A 19,140-nucleotide genomic window follows, 5' to 3' on the forward strand; every position below is an offset into this window, starting at 1 on the left:
ACAAGGATAACAAATAGAAAATAGTCACAAGTATGGTAGAAATTAATCTAACTATATCAATAATCACTTTAAATTTCAGTGGTCTAAATACACCAATTAAGAGACAGAGATTGTCAACACAGATAAAAGAATGCAAATATGTGTTTCTACAAGAGACTCAGTTTAATTTTTCTTGGTATATAATACTTTCATTTTTGCAAGAGAGGAGTATGAAGACACTTGAAAGAGATTAGAAGTTGTGTTCTGTTCTCCCACTTGATGCTCCCCACTGGATGGGATTAAGAAAGCTACTCTACATCTAGGTTAAAGGTATAGAGGAAGATATACCATGCTAACACTAATCAAAAGAAAGTTGGAGTAGGGATTCCTCTGGTGCTCCAGTGGTTAAGACTGCATTCTCCAAATGCAGAGAACTCAGGTTCGATCCCTGGTCAGGGAACTAAGTTCCCCCAGGCCTCGTGGCACAACCAAACAAAAAAAAAAAGTTAAAACAAAACAAAACAAAAGCTGAAGTAGCTGCATTAATTTACAACATAGCAGACTTTGGAGCAAGAAAATTCTCAGGCATAAAGAAAGGCATTACATAATGATCAAAGGGTCAATTCTCCATGAAGTCATAACAATCCTTCATGTGTATACACCCAACAACAGAGCATCAAAATACATGAGTCAAAACTGATAGAACTACAACGCTTGAAATAAATGAATCTACTTTTCTCATTGGAGACTTCAATACTTCTCTATTAGAAATGGACAGATTCAGCAGATCTATGAGTAAGGACATGGGTAAACTCTACCCATGATTTAAAAACCATATATCAACTGCATATAATTGACATCTATAGGCTATTTCATTCAACAATAACACAAAACACATTTTTCTTTAGTTCACATGGAACAAGACAGACCACACTCTGGACCATAAAACATACCTTAACAAATGCAAGAGACTAGAAATCATACAATACCTGCTCTCAGACAACAATGGATTTAAATTAGAAATCAATACAGAAGGATAGCTGGAAAATTCCAAAATACTTGAAGGCTAAAGTTACTATTTTTCCTTTCACTATCCACCAGTACTTTGTGGGGAGAATATTTGAGACTATGCTAATTTCCCTTGTTAGTTTTAGTGTTCTTTGAGGATTCTTTCCTGAATCGATTATTATTATTATGGTTGCCAGGTATTAATTCCTAACTACCTCATCCTTCTACATTTATTAATTGCCATTCTACTGTAAGAAATCATTTTTTCTTCTTCTTTGTTTATTTATTTATGTATAACAGTGTCAACTCTTGGATTCTTATTTTACTCAATGCATTCTAATCCATACTCTCACTTATTCTGATGCTTGAATTGTCCCATTTTTGGCCAGATGGAGCCACTTTAACCTACATCCTGTGTCCTTTTGACATACACCAACGTTCTTTAACTACTTTCTTAATTCCTGCCACAACAAGATTGTCCAAGTTCATGTGTATTTTCCCAAGTTCAACCATCAAGCATTTTTTTGTTTTGTTTTGTTTTGTTTTAGTGTGGATTTAAAAACCAAGATCTAGGCACTAGAAGAGCTCATTGTTACAAAAGTGTTACTGTTTTTATACCTTCTTAGTGGACCAAGCTAGGAAATGTGTATATACATATACACATACACACATACACACATATGTCCAAACTAAATTTATTTCAACACTTCCAACTTTAATTCAATAGCACAGGGTTCATTCTAACCTTTCCTCTTTTCACAATTGTAACTTCCTTCTTCAACAGTAGGAAACTTGGTATACGTATTCAATCCTGGAATACACAGAAAAAGAAGTATCAAAATCTCTAGCCCATACCATTGCAAAAAACAAACCAGGTCTTAGTATTAAACAGAACTCCATATTTCTGTTTTTATTTGACTGAAGAATGTGTACACAAAATTCTGTGTTCAAAAGCTATCTGAATTAGCTCTTTTTTTCCTTCTTCTGTGTGGTTTTGTTTTTCATTTTAAACACATTTGGTTTCATTTATTTCTTTGTATTCCATTGTAGGCTTCACCTCTCTTTTTGTTTTTTTTTATTTGTTTTTGTTTTTAGTATGTAAAACATTAGCATGATTCCAAAACTCAGAACTGTAACAACAGGTGTAGTCGGCAAAGCATCTCTCCCCTTTCCCATTCTCTGTACCTTAATTCCATCCCCACATTCTTTCCACCCCATTCCTCCCACCCAGTGTGGGTCACCAGTCTCATTCATTTCTGCTCTCACCATTCTATGCTTCTTTGCACAAATAAACAGAAACATTCGTATTTTCTTATTTTCATTCTTTCTTACACAAAAGGTAGTATTACTGTAGACACCCTTTTACATGTTTTTTTTTTTTATTTAACAATACATTCTGGAAATTATTCTGTATCTGTTCATCTAGATTCTTGCTTACAGTTGCCTAGTATTTGTGTGTGTCAGTCGCTGTCCTATGCATTTAGGTTGCTTCCAATATTTTGCAGTGTCAAGCATTGCAGCATGAATAAACTTGTCCGTGTTTTCATATTGTTAGACACATATCTTCTATAAGTGGGACAGATGAATCAGGAGATAAATACATACGCAGTTTCCATAGATATCACTAAATTCTCCTCCATAGGGTTGTGCCAATTTGCATTCCCATCAGCAATGTATAAGACTATCTGTTTCCCCAGAGCCTCACCGATGGAAATGTTTCATGATTTTTAGTTTTTAACCAGTTTGATGAGTGAGAAATGGTATCTCAGAGTAGATTTACTTTGCATTTTCTGTTATTATGAGTAAAGTTGAACATATTTTCATATGTTTAAGGGCATTTTAATATTTCTGTAAATTGTGTTTTTGGTCTTTTGCTCATATTTCTAACAGGTTTTGGTCTTATTTCCTTCAATTCTTTTTCAGAAAACAATGTATATACTTCTTTAAAGTATGTTAATAATAACTATCATTTAAAGCAATAATACTTCTATAATTCATTTTCATTTCATTTTAGATGAAAGTAGATATAAAATTTCAAATTTAGTTAATTGTTCTTATAAAATTAAAATAGCAATTTCCAAATTAAATCTATCGAGCATTTCATTCCTTTTTACTTTTTTTTTTTTAACTTTTGGCCACGCCCTGAAGTTTGAAGGATCTTATTTCCCCAACCAGGGATCAAACCTGCACCCTTGGCAGTGTAAGTGAAGAGTCCTAACCATTGGACCACCAGAGAATTCCCTCAAATATTTCATTATTAAAAAACAATTTGAAGATGGTTGGGGGAAAATGGTTGGAAAGGAGTGACCACTGAAAAACTCATTCAGTTCAGTGACAGTTCTTGAGCACAAACTAGTCATTCCTTCAAATAACAGCATATATATATACATGTATATATAATATGCATGTATATATATTAGAGAGAAAGAAATGCCAAAAAAAAAAACAAAAGAAAAAAGAAAACACATACATGCACACACACTGCCTTAAGAGCAATTTTCTGTTCTTCATTTAGATTATAAAAGGCTTCAAAAGAAAACATAAATTTAACCAGTTTTGTTGGTTAACATCTTTTATGTCTTCTTTAAAACTTGACTGGCTAAATTATCCCAATAGTGTGAGTGCCCTACTGTCAATCTTGGGCAGGCTATGGTTTTAAGCATTTTGATACTTCAGCAAAGAATAGTACAAATGATTTAATACAAGGACTTGCACATGGCTGCTAAAGCAACTGGAAATTTTTTTTTAATTTTTTTATTTTTTAATTGAAAGATAATTGCTTTACATGATAACATGATTTTTGCTTGTTTTTTTAAAGAATTATGTTTGGCACCCAAAGGTAAAACTATGACTACCTCAATAATGTACTGGACTTGCTTGGTATTAATTTCATTTATATGTGCTACTTCAATACCACTAGATGCTCTGACATTTAATTTAAAACTCTGATTTAACTATCACAACTAAAATTCAGAAATGATTTGCTCAAGCTACTCATTTATGCCTATATATGTTTTTTAAGACAGCAAATAATTTCATTCTTCTTCAATAAGTTTAATGTCCTTCACTTTGTAATTGTTACAGGGAAGACTGTTTTGAGATTTCTGAAAACAACTGCAGATTTATTAAAGAGCGGCAGCAAACATGCCAAGTATATGCCATCTTGCTGGAGACTAAAAAGGCTAATGTTCCAATTTCATTCTTACCATCTCTACATTGATTTCTTATATCTGCCTAATTGTGTATCCTGTTATCTTATTTAATTCTTTTACTAAATGAATTAGTTTTATTTATTATCTAGGGATTTTCAGGAATACTATCATATCATCTAAAAATAAAATTAGTTCTACTTTTTTTTCTCAATTTTTATAACTTTAATTGATTTCTCTTGTCTTATTGCAAAGGTTTATGCCTTTGGTGTTAGCCAATGTTAACAGTAATGAGGGAAAGGATCGTCTTTGCCTGTTCCTGAACTTAGTGGAAGTGTCTTTGGTGTTTCTGCCTTAAGTAAGATGCTGATTTTAGAATTAAGATACATACAATTTATCATGTTAAGAAAGCATTAGAATCAGATCAAGATGGTGGAGTAGGAAGACATGGAGCTCACCTTCTCCCACACACACATCAAAAATACATCTTCACATGAAACAAGTCTGTTAGAGAACTAGCCAGAAACTGGCAGAAGAACTCCTATACAACCAAAGCTGCAAGAAAGATTTCCATGTAACCAGGTAGGACAGGAAAAAGGCATAAGGTTGGGACCTCCAACTCTGAGAGAAATCAAAAGAAGGTCCACACAGGTGGACCCTCACCCTGGAAGCAGTGCACCCCAGTCCTGGTGTCCTATACAAAGAAGGCAAGCCCCCTTGGTTGTTGGGAGAACCACTGGGACAGATGGAAGGGTGGAGAATCCTATACTCTACCCACAAAGAGTGCACAGGTGCTGGCTTGCTAACAAACAGGGCAGAGAGAGTTTTACACTGGCAGCTGCCTTGCCACACTCCCCAATCTGAGTAGGGCAAAACCCCAGGCCCTATTCACTCCATACCACAGTTAGGTGCAAGATCTGGGCAGACTTGGCCCTGGGAAAATATTTGGTCTAGCTACACAGAAACCACCCCCAAGGGCCCTGGGATGTGGCCCAGGCAGGAAAGCAGTAGCCATTGTCAGTGCTTACTCAAGCAGTGCTAGGAACAAGCACACTAGGTCCCTGTTCCCAGCTAAACAAACAGCCTGCCCATGCCATGCCACAGTTTGGCACTGGACCTGGGGCAGACAGATCCTGGAAGAAGACTGCCACAGAGGCAGCCCAGATCTCTTGTAGCAAGACAACAATGTAAATTCCTACAGCCACAGTGCCCCAACCTAGCCCCAGCCCCAGCCTAGTGAGTACTCTGACCCTACCCACTCCATGCCACAGACTTCCACTAGATCTGGGACAACACAACAGGTGAAGAGACTCAGACTTGAGCTGTGTCTGAGCAGAGCTTCAGACACCTACACCTAACACATCAGTTCTCTGTGAGCACACGAGCCTCATGTCTTTAATATTCCTCTCTTTGGGGCCAGAGCATGCCCTCAAGGAGAATGGAACCTTATTGAGTCCAACCCTCAGGGCTTCTACTTCAACAACTGGGGAGTAGACTACACCCTTTTCAGTATGGCAGCAGCCATGGAGCAGAGAAGAAGTCCTGCCTCACACACTTTACAGGCTTTAGACCCTCCAACACCAACCACAGCCCCTATCAAGGTGATGGTGGCCAGCCACCCTGAGAAAAGATGTGGCTGGTGTCCTTATCAAAACCAACCCTGACACCGAAGACACTGGAAGCAAGCAGCCTGCATAGGGATGCTCCCAAATAAAAACAGTCTTCAAGACCACAATAGATAATCCAGCAAGATTATCGTTTAGAATGGGCAAGAGAAAGAATTTCTCAGACAAGAAAAAAATAATTTAGCAATACTAAAAAGCTTCTTGATGAAAGTGAAAGTGGAGAGTGAAAAAGTTGGCTTAAAGCTCAGCATTCAGAAAACTAAGATCATGGCATCCGGTACCATCACGTCATGGGAAATAGATGGGGAAACAGTGGAAACAGTGTCAGACTTTATTTTTCTGGGCTCCAAAATCACTGCAGATGGTGACTGTAGCCATGAAATTAAAAGACACTTACTCCTTGGAAGGAAAGTTATGTCCAACTTAGATAGCATATTCAAAAGCAGAGACATTACTTTGCCAACAAAGGTCCGTCTAGTCTAGGCTATGGTTTTTCCTGTGGTCATGTATGGATGTGAGAGTTGGACTGTGAAGAAGGCTGAGCACCAAAGAATTGATGCTTTTGAACTGTGGTGTTGGAGAAGACTCTTGAGAGTCCCTTGGACTGCAAGGAGATCCAACCAGTCCATTCTGAAGGAGATCAGCCCTGGGATTTCTTTGGAGGGAATGATGCTAAAGCTGAAACTCCAGTACTTTGGCCACCTCATGGGAAGAGTTGACTCATTGGAAAAGACTCTGATGCTGGGAGGGATTGGGGGCAGGAGGAGAAGGGGATGACAGAGGATGAGATGGCTGGATGGCATCACTGACTCGATGGACGTGAGTCTGGGTGAACTCCGGGAGTTGGTGATGGACAGGGAGGCCTGGCGTGCTGCGATTCATGGGGTTGCAAAGAGTCGGACACGACTGAGCGACTGAACTGAACTCAACTGAACTGAAACCTACCCTAAAAGAAATACTGAAGGATCTTCTCTAAATGAAAAAGATGCGAGAATCTGTATGAAAGAGAAAATCACAATAGGAAAGGTAAATAGATAAAAGAATTGAAGATCACTTAAACAATTCAGTACACAGTTCAAAAAATAATCAAAAAATTTTAAAAGTGATTATAACTATAATAAACAGTAAAAACATAAACTTGAAGATGTGAAATAGGACATCAAAATTACAAAATGTGGGGAGGGGAATAAAAAGGTAGATCTTTTAGAATGTGTTTGAACTTGAACAACTATCAGTTTAAAGCAAGTAGATAGTTATGGGTCAACATACTTGAAGTCCATGGTAGCCACAAATAAAAAACATACAAAAGTTTCACAAAAACCAAAAAGAAAAGAACTCAAGCATATTACAGAAGAAAATCATCAAACCACAAAAGGAAAAGACAAAATGAGGAAATTAACAAAGAACTAAAAAACAATGGAAAATAAGGATTAAAATGGTAAGAAGTACATACCTATCAATAATTACTTTTAAGTGTCAGTTATCTAAACACTCTGATCAAAAGACAGAGTGACTGAATACAAAAAAAAAAAAAAATAGATCAAGAACCTACAATATTCTGCTTACTCGAGACTCATTTTATGGCAAAACACACACACAGACTGATAGTTAAAGGATGGAAAAGGTATTTCATGCAAATGGAAATGATAAGAAAGTAAGGATAGCATTACCCATATGAGACAAAATCATCTTTAAAGCAAAGGCCACAAAGAAAGGATCATGTATATAAGGATAAAGGGATCAATATGAGAGGATATTACACTGGTTAACATATGCACACACAACATATGAGCACCTAAATACATAAAACAACACTAACAGACATAAATGGAGAAACGGATACTAAATCAATAATAGTAGGAGACTTTAACAAGCCACTGACATCAATGGATAGATCATCAGAACAGAATATCGATGAGACAACAAAGGTCCTAAATGATGCAATGGACTAGCTGGACTTAATTGTTATGTACAGGACACTATAACCAAAACCCAAAACATAGGGCACATTCTTTTCAAGTGCATATCAAACATTCTCTAGGATAGATCATCACATACTAAGTCATAAAGCAAGTATCAATAAATTTAAGAGGATAGAAATCATTTCAAGCATATTTTCTGACCACAATGGTTTGAAACTGGAAACCAACCACAGGGGGGGAAATGGGGAAAGAATGAACACATGGAGACTAAATAACATGCTACTAAAAAAACAATGGGTCAATGATAAAATCAAAGAAGAAATAAAAATACCTCAAAGACAAAAATGAAAACACAAACTTATAAAATATATGGGATACAGCAAAAGCAGTTCTAAGAGGTAAGATCATAGCAATACAGGCCTTTCTCAAGAGACAAGAAAAATCTCAAATAAACAACCTAACTTACCACTTAAAGAATTAGAAAAAAAGAAGCAAAAAGTCCAAAGCCAGAGAAAGAAGGAAATTAGCAAGATCAGAGAGGAAATAATTAAAATCAGATCAGATCAGATCAGTTGCTCAGTCCTGTCTGACTCTTTGCGACCCCATGAATTGCAGCACGCCAGGCCTCCCTGTCCATCACCAACTCCCGGAGTTCACTGAGATTCATGTCCATCAAGTCAGTGATGCCATCCAGCCATCTCATCCTCTGTCATCCTCTTCTCCTCCTGCCCCCAATCCCTCCCAGCATCAGAGTCTTTTCCAATGAGTCAACTCTTCCCATGAGGTGGCCAAAGTACTGGAGTTTCAGCTTTAGCATCATTCCTTCCAAAGAAATCCCAGGGCTGATCTCCTTCAGAATGGACTGGTTGGATCTCCTTGCAGTCCAAGGGACTCTCAAGAGTCTTCTCCAACACCACAGTTCAAAAGCATCAATTCTTCAGCACTCAGCCTTCTTCACAGTCCAACTCTCACATCCATACATGACCACTGGAAATACCATAGCCTTGACTAGACAGACCTTTGTTGGCAAAGTAATGTCTTTGCTTTTCAATATGCTATGTAGGTTGGTCATGACTTTCCTTCCAAGGAGTAAGTGTCTTTTAATTTCATGGCTGCAGTCACCATCTGTAGTGATTTTGTAGCCCAGAAAAATAAAGTCTGACACAAGATCAATAAAACCAACAGTTGATTTTGTAAAAAGATAAAATCGACAAACCTCTAATCAGACTCACCAAGAAGAAAAGAGAGGACTCATATAAACAAATTAAGAAATGAGAGACTTCCCTGGCAGTCCAGTGGTTAAGATTCCCCATTCTCAATGCAGGGGACATGAGTTTGATCCCTGGTCAGGGAACTAAGATCCCACATGCCTCATTATGCAACCAAAACAGAAATGAAAGAAGAGAGATAAAAACTGATACCAGAGAATTAAAAAAACAAACAGACAAAAGAATACAATGAACAGCTACTTGTCAACAAATTGGACAACTTAGAAGAAATAGACAAGTTTCTAGAAACATATAACCTGCCAAAAGTGAGTTAAGAAGAAACGGAGAATTTGAACAGACCAATTACTAGAAGTAAAATAGGATCTGTAATTAAAAAAAAAAAAAGAAATAAAAGTAAACAAACAAAAACAGCAAACAGAATTCCAGGACCAGACCGTTTTGCTGCAGAAATTCTACCAAACATATAAAGAAAAACTTACAGCTATCCTTCTCAAACTATTCCCAAAAATTCAAGTTAAAACACTCTCAAATTCATTTTATGGAAGTCACCATTACCCTGATACTAAAATCAGACAAAGACATTATCCTAAAAAAGAAATCACAGCTCAATATCTTTTATGAACTTAGATAGAAAAATCTTCAACAAAATATTAGCAAACCCAATCCAATAGTGCAAAAAAAGACCATTTACCATGATCCAGTTGAATTCAGTCCAAGGTCACAAAGATGGCTCAGGATACACAAATCACTGTGATATGCCATATTAACAAAAGGAAAGACAAAAACCACATGATCATTCAATAGATACAGAAAAAGCATTTGACAAAATTCCATATACGTTCATGATAAAAACTTTCACCAAAGAGGGTTTGGGGGAATATATCTCAACATAACAAAGTTCATTTACAACAAACCCACAGCCAACATAATAGTGAAAAGCTGAAAGACTTCCTGCTAAAGTCAGGAACAAGACAATAATTTCTCTCTCCCCACTTCATTTTAACACAGAACTGGAAATCCTAGCCACAGCAATCAGACAAGAAAAGGAAATAAAATATACCCAAATTAGACAGAAAGAGGTAAAACTGTCACTATTTGCAGATAACATACTACATAGAGAATCCTAAAGTCTCTACACAAAAACCATTAGGACTAATAAATGATTTCAGCAAGGTAACAGGATAGTTGATTAATGTACAGACATCTATTTCATTTCTATTCACTAATAACAAAATGCCAGAAAAAAGTAAAAAGGCAATCCCATTTAAAACTGCATCTAAAAATATACCTAGGAATAAGCTTATCCAAGGAGATGAAAGACCTATATGTTGAAAACTATAAAACATTGATAAAGAAAACTGAAGATGATTCAAAGAAAAGGAAATATATTCCATGCTCTTAGATTAGAGGAATTAATATTGTTAAAATGGCCATACTACCCAAAGCAATCTACAGATTTAATACAATCCTTATCAAAATACCCATGACATTTTCCAAAGAACAAATAATCTTAAAATTTATATGGAACCACAAAAGAAAAGAATGGCCAAAGAAATCCTGAGAAAAAAGAACAAAGCTGGAGGTATAACCCTCCCAGACTTCAGACTATACTACAAATATACAATAATCAAAACAGCATGTGTTGGTGCAAAAGCAGACACATAAATCAACGGATCAGAATAGAGAGCTCGTGAATAAACCCATATGCCCAGGTCAATCAATCTACATATAAAACAGTGAAAATAGAACATTCCTGATCACTATATAAAAAATTAAACTGAAAATGATTTAAAAGACCTAAATGTAAGACATACCATAAAATTTCTTGAAGAGAACATAGACAAAAACACTCTCTGACATAAATTGTTTCTTAGATCAACCATTCTTAGCAATGGTTTCTTAGATCAGTTCTCCCAAGGAAAAAGAAATAAAAGCAAAAATAAAGAAATGGTACTAATCAAATGTAAAAGCTTTTGCACAGCAAAAGAAACCATCGACAAAACAAAAAGACAGGGACTTCCTGGCAGTCCAATGATTAAGACTTCACCTTCCAGCACAGGGGGTGCAGGTTCAATCCCTGGTTGAGGAGCAAAGATCCCACGTGCCTTGTGGCCAAAAACCAAAGCATAAAACAGAAGCAATATTGTAACAAATTCAATAAAGACCTTAAAAATAGCCCATGTTAAAAAATCACACAGAAATACAGAATAAAAAAAATAAGAAAAAAATGAAAAGACAAACTACAGAATGGGAGAAAATATTTGCAAACAACACAACCAACAACGCGTTAATATAAAAAATATAGAAACAGCTCATACAACTCAATACTGAGAAAACAAACAACTCAATCAGAAAACGGGCAGAAGACCTAAACAGACACTTTTCCAAAGAAGACAAACGAATGGCTAACAGGCATATGAAAAGATGCTCAAAATTTCTAATAACTAGAGAAATGAAAATTAAAATCACAATAAGGTATCACCTCACACTGGTCAAAATGACTAGTATCAAAAAGTCTACAAATAATATATGCTTGAGAAGGTGCATAGAAAAGGGAACTCTCCTACACCACAGAGGGAACATAAAGTGGCAGTCACAATGGAAAACAGTATGAAGCTTCCTTAAAAAACCAAAAATGGGCTTCCCTGGTGGTCCAGGTCCTCAGAATCTTTCAGGTAGCTACAAAGTCAAAACTAGTTCCATAACAGTACAAATATGTTATTTGCCTCTTTCACTCTGATTATCTTACTAGTGTGTGGAGTTTTCTAGAAGCTACACGATGTGCTATTGCAACAGATTGAATGCAGATATACGTATAAGAGAATCAGTTGTCTTCTCTTAAGCCAGACATTAAAGAGATTTTTTTTTAATTTAAAAATAATGTCGCTCTTCACATGAACTTTTTGTTTTGAGAAATATAGTTGTTTTTCATAAAAATACTAAATTGTTGCTTTTAAATTAATTTCTAAAATATTTTTAATTCTCAGTTTTAATATCAAATATAGTAAATAGTGGTAGATAAAACCCACAAGTACAAAAGGTCTTCAAGGCACTCAAATTTTAAAAGTATAACAAAGTCCTGAGACCAAAAAATCTGAGAACAGATACTTGAATGTGGATGGGTGTGTTTGATGGTAGTTTTTATTCTGCAATTTTTTTGGTTCTGTTTTGCGTTGCATGGCTCAACATTTTTCTCTTTTGATTATTTTCCTCTTTACCATCTAAACTCCAAAGGGTGCCTTCTCCCTTTCTTTTTTGCATTCTATTCCCCTGGAAGAATTGCTTTTCTGAGATTGCCTCCCTAGTCCTGAAATGCCTTTTTATATCCCTTCCCATGGTTGGTGCTCTGATCCACCAGGATTCTTTTTCAGTATTTTTTCCCATAGTAGCAATTTTAGATCAATCTTTGACCTGCTGTTAGCTGTCCCCTCTTCTTTTCTGCAGTTTTTCCTGCCCTTGCTCTCCACAAAGATTTGCAATAGAATGATGAAAAACCTCACTGGGACTTGGTTTTGCTTTTCTACTTACAGGTAATTTGAAGTTTGGGCATTCTCTGTCATCTAGCTATGCTAAAAGTATAGGTTTTGTCTTTTTTTTTTTCTTGTTCTATATCAGGAGTCAAGAAACTTTTTCTTAAAGTTCCAGATAATAAATATTTTAAGCTTGCAAGCTATACTATCTCTATAACTGCAACCCTGCCATTGTAGCATGATGGCAGCCATAAAGACAATGCCTAAATGAAAGGGTATAACTGTGTTCCAGTAAATATTTATTTACAAAGACAACTGTCCATCCTTTAGGACATCATGCGCTGGCTCCTCTTCTATACTGCTATTTGGAATGTAAAGATATTCATACTTGCTGCTGCATTTGGAATGTAAAGAGATTCATACTTAGGCAGCAGCTAATCCTTTGCAGGGCTTCCTCAGTGGCTCAGCAGTAAAGAATCTGTCTGCAATGTAGGAGACACAGGAGAGGAGGGTTCAATCCCTGGGTCAGATAGATCCCCTGGAAGAGGGCATGGCTACCCACTTCAGTATTCTTACCTGGAGAATCTCATGGAGAAAGGAGTCTAGCGGGCTACAGTCCATAGAGTGGCAAAGAGTTGGGCATGACTGAAGTGACTGAGCATGCGTGCATGTATGCATTATTCTTTGCAACCCAGATGCTCACCCTGATTCATAGGGGTTCTTCATATATGCAAAATAAAATATGAGTCTCTTTGTGGTGGACACAGAGATGCACTACCTAGATGCCCCTTCAGACAGAACTTGTTTTCCAGCTACAGGGAGTGTATTAAGCAGACAATGTCCAGCTGTCAGCTGTTTCAGCATCTGCCACATTTGCAAGTGACTGCCCGCCCAAGGTCAGTCACATAACAGTGCAATCCGTCTCTGGTGACTGAGGCAGGCTGTGGGGTCTAAAGACCCAACTATTCTGACATAATATTGAACACTTTGACATGCAGTATTTGCTCCAGAGCTCCCTAACAGCTTTGTAGGACCTGTATCATAGTTTAAGTTCTTCCTCTGCCCAATCCTGTTTCCTCCCACTTACTTTCACAAGTGTTGATCTCTAAAAAATTTCTTGTACCTCAAATTCTATCTCAACATCTGCTTCTGGAAAACTCAATCTGTAACATCCTTGTTGGTTATATGGATTGCAAATATCTTCCTCTGTGACTTGTGATTGGTTATGCTACATTTTCCCCCAATAAAGTCCCACTTTACTTCTATCATCTATTTACCTTGAGCTGTTCTCTCTTCTTCCGTAAAGGTTTAACCCCTGGCTTGTTGTCTCTCTCTGCAATGCTGCTCCTGTGATAATCCTGATAATTTCAGTATGCACAAGATGGTCCTTCTAATGCCTTAGCCCCTCAGTTCCTTTGCATCCTTTCTACCTGTGGTCTTTTTACTCATCTGCCTCTACCTCAACCATTCATTCCCACTGTCACACCCTAGATCTTGTCATTACAAATGACTGCAGCTCCTCTATAATCCCTATTTCATACTCCCCTCTCCAATCAATTCCTCCTACACTTCCAGCTCATACCTTCTAATGCTTCAATTCCAGTTATCCATCATCTCACCATTACTTATAATCCATTAATCTTACCACCTTTTCACCATCCTAGATCCTCTCAAATCATTCCTTCTGTTATGGAGTAATTGCATTTCTCCAAAATCATAAGTTAGTGATTCCCTGGTGGTCCAGTGATTAAGATAGAATGCTTTCACTGTTGTAAGCCAGGCTTTGATCCCCGACTGGGGAACTGAGATCCCACAAGCCACCTGGTGTGGCCAAAAAAAAAAAAAAAACCCCAAAAAACAAAATTAAAATGTTTAAGCCCCAATCTCCAGTGTGACTGCATTTGGTGATAGGGCCTTTAAGGCGATAATAAAGATTAAATGAGATCATAAGCCAATAAGGGCTTCCTTTCCAAAATATACAAATAGCTCTTACAGCTCAACAACAACAAAAAAACAGCCCAATAAAAAGTGGGCAGAAGATCTAAATATATATTTCTCCAAAGAAGACACACAGATGGTTAATATGCACATGAAAAGATACTCAACATCACTAATTATTAGAGAAGCATAAACCAAAACTACCATGATGTACCACCTCACACTGGTCAGAATGGCCATCATTAATGAGTCTACAAATAACAAGCGCAGGAGAGAGTGTGGAGAAAAAGGAACCCTCCTACACTGTTGGTAGGAATGTAAGTAGGTGCTGCTACTGTACAGAATAGTATGGAGGTTCCTCAAAAAACTAGAGTTCTCATATGATCCAGCAATCCCACTCCTGGGCATATATCCAGACAAAACTATAATTAAAAAATATTTTTGCACATCTATGTTCATAGCAGCATTATTTACAATAACAAAGACATGGAAGGTCTTCCGTTGTGGCTCAGCTGGTAATCATCTCACACACTAGTAAAGTAATGCTCAAAATTCTCCAAGCCAGGCTTCAACAGAACCATGAACTTCCAGATGTTCAAGCTGGATTTAGAAAAGGCAGAGGAACCAGAGATCAAATAGCCAACATCCACTGGATCATTGAAAAAGCAAGAGAGTTTCAAAAAAATATCACTTCTGCTTTATTGACTATGCCAAAGCCTTTGACTGTGTGGACCACAACAAACTGTGGAAAATTCTGCAAGAGATGGGAATGCCAGACCACCTGACCTGCCTCTTGAGAAATCTGTATGCAGGTCAGGAAGCAACAGTTAGAACTGGACATGGAACAACAGACTGGTTCCAAATAGGAAAAGGAGTACATCAAGGCTGTATATTGTCACCCTGCTTATTTAACTTATATGCAGAGTACATTATGAGAAATGCTGAGCTGGATAAAGCACAAGCTGGAATCAAGATTGCCGGGAGAAATAGCAATAACCTCAGATATGCAGATAACACCACCCTTATGGCAGAAAGTGAAGAAGAACTAAAGAGCCTCTTGATGAAAGTGAAAGAGGAGAGTGAAAAAGTTGGCTTAAAGCTCAACATTTAGAAAACGAAGATCATGGCATCTGGTCCCATCACTTCATGGGAAATAGATGGGGAAACAATGGAGACAGTGACAGACTTTATTTTTGGGGCTCCAGAATCACTGCAGATGGTGACTGCCGCCACGAAATTAAAAGACGCTTGCTCCTTGGAAGAAAAGTTATGACCAACCTAGACAGCGTATTAAAAAGCAGAGACATTCCTTTGCCAACAAAGGTCCGTCTAGTCAAGGCTATGGTTTTTCCAGTGGTCATGGGAAATAGATGGGGAAACAGTGGAAACAGTGTCAGACTTTATTTTTCTGGGCTCCAAAATCACTAAAGATGGTGACTGCAGCCATGAAATTAAAAGACGCTTCCTCCTTGGAAGGAATGTTATGACCAACCTAGATAGCATATTTAAAAGCAGAGACATTACTTTGCCAACAAAGGTTCGTCTAGTCAAGGCTATGGTTTTTCCTGTGGTCATATATGGATGTGAGAGTTGGACTGTGAAGAAGGCTGAGCACCAAAGAATTGATGCTTTTGAACTGGGTGTTGGAGAAGACTCTTGAGTGTCCCTTGGACTGCAAGGAGATCCAACCAGTCCATTCTGAAGGAGATCAGCCCTGGGATTTCTTTGGAAGGAATGATGCTAAAGCTGAAACTCCAGTACTTTGGCCACCTCATGCGAAGAGTTGACTCATTGGAAGAGACTCTGATGCTGGGAGGGATTGGGGGCAGGAGGAGAAGGGGACAACAGAGGATGAGATGGCTGGATGGCATCACTGACTCAATGGATGTGAGTCTGAGTGAACTCCAGGAGTTGGTGATGGACAGGGAGGCCTGGTGTGCTGCGATTCATGGGGTCGCAAAGAGTCAGACACGACTGAGCGACTGATCTGATCTGATGTATGGATGTGAGAGTTGGACTATAAAGAAAACTGAATGCCAAAGAATTGATGCTTTTGAACTGTGGTGTTGGAGAAGACTCTTGAGAGTCCCTTAGACAGCAAGGAGATCCAACCAGTCCATCCTAAAGGAAATCAGTCCCGAATATTCATTGGAAGGACTGATGCTGAAGCTGAAACTCCAGTACTTTGGCCACCTGATGCGAAGCACCGACTCATTTGAAAAGACCCTGTTGCTGGGAAAGATTGAAGGTGGAAGGAGAAAGGGATTACAGAGGCTGAGATGGTTGGATGGCATCACTGATGCAATGGACATGAGTTTGAGTAAACTCCAGGAATTGGTGATGGACAGGGAGGCCTGGTGTGTTGCAGTCCATGGAGTCACAAAGAGTTGGACACAACTGAGTGACTGAACTGAACTAAACTGAACTGCAGACATGGAAACAAACTGATGTCCATAAATAAATGAATGGATAAGGAAGATATGGTACATATATACAATGGAATATTACTCGACCATAAAAAAAGAATGAAATAATGCCATTTGGAGCTACATCATTGGACCTAGAGATTATCATACTAAGTGAAATAAGTCAGAAAAATAAAGGCAAATACCATATGATATTGCTTATATATGGAATCTAAAATATGGCACAAATGAACTTATTTATGAAACAGAAACAGACAGACATATAGAACAGATTTGTGGTTGCCAGGTGGGGGATAGTGGAGGCTGGATTAGGAGTTTGGGACTTGCAGATGAAAACTTTTATATATAGAATGAATGGATAAACAACAAGGTCCTACTGTAGAGCACAGGGAAGTATATTCAACATCCTGTAATAAATCATGATGGAAAGGAACATGAAGATATGTAAAACTGAATCACTTTGCTGTATGCCGAAAACTTACACAATATTGTGAAGCAACTATACTTCAATTTTTAAAAAATGAAATCATGAGGTTGGTGTCTTTATCAAAAAAGGAAGAGACACCAGAGATCTCTTTCTCTGTCCACAAGCATAAGAAAAAGCCATGTAAGGACACAGAAAGACGGCAACTGCCTAAAAGCCAAGAGGAGAGGCTTCACCAGAAACCAAACTTGCCCACACCTTGATCCTGACGTTTTAGCCTCCCAAACTGTGAGAAAATAAATGTCTGTTGTGTAAGCCACTCAGTCTGTGGTATCTTGTTATGGCAACGTGAGCTAAGACACTTCGTTGTGCTGCATGTTCAGTCACTCAGTTATGTCCAATTCTTTGTGACACCATGGACTGTAGTCCACCCAGCTCCTCTGTCCAAGGGATTTCCCAGGCAAGAATTCTGTAGTGGGTTGCCATTTCCTTCTCCAGGGAATCTTCCCTACCCAGGGATTGAACCCGCATTCCCTGCACTGGCAGGTGGATTCTTTACCACTGAGCCACCAGGGCCAAGACACTTCCTTACCTGGTTTAAATTCCATGACCAATCAAAATCAACCATTGCAAACACCCTTAACTCCCTTGGTCAGATCTCAATTTGTGTCCTTTTCTTCTTGTTGTTCAGACGCCCAGTGGAGTCCAACTCTTTGCAACCCCATGGACTGCAGCACACCAGGCCTCCCTGTCCCTCACCATCTCCCAGAGTTTGCCCAAGTTCATGTTCATTGCATCAGTGATGCCATACAGCCATTTCATCCTCTGATGCCCTCTTCTCCTTCTGCCCTCAATCTTTCCCAGCATCAGGGACTTTTCCAATGAGTCAGTGTTTGCATCAGATGATCAAAATACTGGAGCTTCAGCTTCAGCATCAGTCCTTCTAGGGAATATTCAGGATTGATCACCCTTAAAATTGACTGATTTGATCTCCTTGCTGTTCAAGGGACTCTCAGGAGTCTTCTTCAGCATCATAATTCGAAGGCCTCAATTCTTCAGCACTCCACCTTCTTTATGGTCCAGCTCTCACAACCGCACGTGGCCACTGGGAAGAGCATAGGCTTGACTATACAGACCTTTGTCGGCAGAGTAATGTCTCTGCCAACAGTACTGTCTAGATTTGTCATTGCTTTCCTGCCAAGAAGCAATTGTCTTCTGATTTCATGGCTGCAGTCACCATCCTCAGTGAATTTGGAGCCTAATAAGAGGAAATATGTCACTGCTTCAATCTTTTCCCCTTTATTTGCCGTGCAGTAATGGGGCTGAATGCCATGATCTTAGTTTTTTAAATATTTAGTCTTAAGACAGCTTTTTCACTCTCCTTCTTCACTCTCATCAACAGGCTCTTTAGTTCCTCTTTGCTTTCTTCCATTAGAGCAGTATCATCCACATATCTGCATTCTTTGCTTAGCAAAACCCAAATATTGATGAAATCCAATTCTCCCAGCTACTCCATGTCTGTACCAGTGATGCCAAATATGGCTGAAGAAAAGCAATCATGTTGACCAGACTATTTTAAATTCATGACCACTTACCTCCAGTGGGCACTTAACTTCCTAGCAATTATTCTACATTTTTCTAGGCCATTAACTCTCTCAGTTAATTATTTCACATCCTTTCCTCCCTCTTCATACAGGTTCATTCTCACTCCCTGCTGATGACCTTGCTTCTCATTTCAGTAACAGAGGCCAGCTCGAGAGAATTTTGATAGCTCCCGCTACCAAATCCACCAATCACAGCATCTGTCCACAGGCCTCTGCCTTCTCTCCTAGGCTGTCCGCACCCTCATTTTGCTCCCGCAATTTCCTTAGTTCTCTTACAATATAGATAGTTTCTCTCCAGTGCATAATCACCACCAGCATAGATCCATTAATATATGATCTCCCAACCCCCCAAAACCAGAAAACAAA

At 38.3% G+C, this 19,140-nt stretch overlaps 1 protein-coding gene and 1 long non-coding RNA gene across 2 annotated transcripts in view; both read right to left on the reverse strand.

Annotated features, from left to right (window-relative positions):
• Positions 1-19,140, reverse strand: part of LOC129655556 (Krueppel-like factor 17) — a 116,647-nt gene that overhangs the window by 47,088 nt on the left and 50,419 nt on the right. The window lies entirely within an intron of this gene.
• Positions 1,672-13,863, reverse strand: LOC129655560 (uncharacterized). The gene is made up of 3 exons (XR_008716038.1): positions 13,660-13,863; positions 9,604-9,660; positions 1,672-1,798 (listed from the first exon to the last, which is right to left on the reverse strand). It is a non-coding gene; the product is annotated as an uncharacterized LOC129655560 (long non-coding RNA).

The sequence above is a fragment of the Bubalus kerabau genome, chromosome 6, assembly GCF_029407905.1.
Source record: "Bubalus kerabau isolate K-KA32 ecotype Philippines breed swamp buffalo chromosome 6, PCC_UOA_SB_1v2, whole genome shotgun sequence".
NCBI classification, from domain to species: Eukaryota; Metazoa; Chordata; class Mammalia; order Artiodactyla; family Bovidae; genus Bubalus; species Bubalus kerabau.